Source organism: Phytophthora infestans, genomic scaffold (assembly GCF_000142945.1).
Source record: "Phytophthora infestans T30-4 supercont1.344 genomic scaffold, whole genome shotgun sequence".
Classification (NCBI taxonomy): domain Eukaryota; phylum Oomycota; class Peronosporomycetes; order Peronosporales; family Peronosporaceae; genus Phytophthora; species Phytophthora infestans.
In genome coordinates, this window is record NW_003303415.1 from 22,484 (window position 1) to 25,104 (window position 2,621).

The window sequence follows — 2,621 nt, forward strand, 5'->3', positions numbered from 1 at the left end:
GCAGCCCAGGATATGGTGCCCGGGCTTCTTCATTTATCGCGTGGCAACACCGAAATGGCCAAGAGATTTTGCCACAACCCCCCGACCATGGCTAGCGACAGTGAGTTTCTCAAGCACTTTCGTCTCCAACGCCCCGAGTTTTTCCGTCTTGTAGCACTTGTGAAGGATGACCCCGTCTTTAAGACAAAGGGCGGAAAGCCCATTTAAAGGCGGAGCGTGTCTCCACTTAATGGTTTTGATTAAGTTCCTAGGAGCATATGGGAATGCCAATACTGCCCTTGATATTGGTAAATTTCTGGGGTTTGCGGAAGGTGGGTTCAACAACTATCTCGATAGAGCTGTCAGTTCAATTTTGAAACTTGAGGAGTCGACGATTACGTGGCCGAATGCGGTCGAGCGTCGCGAAATCGCTCATCGGATGAAAGCTAACTACGGCTTTGTAAATTGCGTTGGTATCACTGATGGCATCCTGCTACCTCTAGCAACGAAACCGCGGCACAATGGCGAGGATTACTACAGCAGGAAGTCGTCGTACGCCGTCAACGCACTAGTGACTGGCTTTCGTCCGTGGTGATCACCTCTTGCACCGGGCTTGCCGGTGTCGCGGACTGCTGTTTAGGAGCAGTCATGCTCACCAGAGCACAGTGGGGCACACGTCGCGTTTTTTTCGAATGGGGTGCGATCTTCGGCCGGTGCCAGCAAAAAAAAATCTTCTTGCTGCAAGCCGTCCTGCATCGATTTTGATGCAGAACGGGAAAAATGTGCTTGGCCAATCAGATGACCGGAAAAAAATTCTACTTGCTGCACGAAAAAAAATCTTACTTGCTGCACAATTGAGAACCCCTAATAAACGTTCTTCGAAACAAAAGGCGATTAGAATCCGGCAACGAGAAAGAGAGCGTCATCTGTGGCGGCACCAAGCACACCCGAGGCAACCCCTATCATGATGAGCAGACCAAGACAAACGGTCAGACAGCAAGAGAGCATTAAAGCTCGCTAAATTGCGACTACAAGCACCTAGACAATTTCCAGTTTCCTGCGGCCATTGATTGTGGCGTTGCCGCATATCATGAAACACATTAATATTTTTCTGATGACACGCATTAAGTCAGTCACAGAGGCAGCAACACTTGATGATGACCGGTTGATGTATCGATTACTAGCGGAATACCCCATCGGAAGAAGAGAGCGACTTGATCTGTCCGACGCTCTCATCATTGCGAGCTCGAAAGGGTACAGCGGTATAATAAACACCTTGGTGTGGGAGGGAATTTTTGGACGTGTACGGGGATCTTTGTGATACGCCTCCTAGTATCCGTGACGCGTTACTCAAGCTGCCTCTTTAGCTGCCGAGAATGGCCATCAGACTACCGTCGAGTACGTGGTGGAGACAGTAATAGACGAAGTGGCGTACTCCTATAACAAGTATGAAGGGATGAAGGAAGTTCTGCAAGCTGGAGCGAGCCATGGTCATCTGAAGATTGTCAAGTTCATGGTGAATCACGATCTAGAAGATAAATGCACTCACGTTTACGGCGCACGGAATGAACCCGACGCGTTGACACACGCGATTCTGGGCCAACACAATGAAATAGTCGAGATTCTGTTGCAAGTGTAGTGGCTGGAATTAGCTGGAATATAGCAAAAGCCTATGACGCAGCAGCGTCGAGACATGACAAGCCACTCGCAGAGAAGCTGTACTGTAACGGGGTTACATGGTGTGGAGCACACAGGGGTACGAAGTACCCGGAGAGTTAACAAACTCTCAGTACATAAGTTAGAGAGTTAACAAGGTCTCTCAGTACGTTGGCTGAAAGCCACACGTTATGCATTTGATTAGGTTTAACTATGCTAGATAGTTAAAGAGATACATTTACCCCTAGGCGGCTTGGCCGCAATAATAGTAAATAAAACACTTCTGGTTTTGAAGCATAAAAGTTAAGGTGTTAACTTTGAGCCCTGGTCTTGGGCTGTAAGTGTCCTTTGGATAAGGAACTTAGTATTAGTGACTCTCTGAGTCGAACGTCTTCCTCTGACGCTAAAGCTACGGCAGCCCCGCTGCACTTGGTAGCACTTGTAGTCAATCCCGCTCCTGAGTCGGTTGACTGTATCCTCTGCGAGGATGGAACACCCCGTGTTCGCGAATTTCACCCCGGGCGTAGCAGGACGCGCATACTCAAGCTTATGTGTCTTGCTTGTGGCCAGAAAGGCGTGGCTCATCTTGCAGCGCAAGAGTCAGAGGCGGTCACCCGGGTAACCTGGAAATCGTTCTCTCACTACGAAGAACGCGCTCTTTGAAGCACGTCCAAGAGAAGAGAGAGCGCCACAAACGGCGGCGGCGTCGATAACGCGTGAGAGGGTCTATGAGACTGAAACCGCTCATGGTGAGGCGTAAAAACCTTCGAGAGGGAAAGATGGAGAAAATCTCCTTCTCTGGATCCGTGAGGTCGAGATGGCCATGGGATCGGCCCTGCTTCAGTCTGAGCATCAGCGCGTGGCGCTGGCTATCTCCAGGCTTGGAGGTGTGAATGGGCACTAACGTGCGGCACGTCTGTTGACGCTGCATTTCCCACTTGGGATCAGCTGAAGCAACAGCTTTCGCGCGTGCTCGCGCCGCCTAA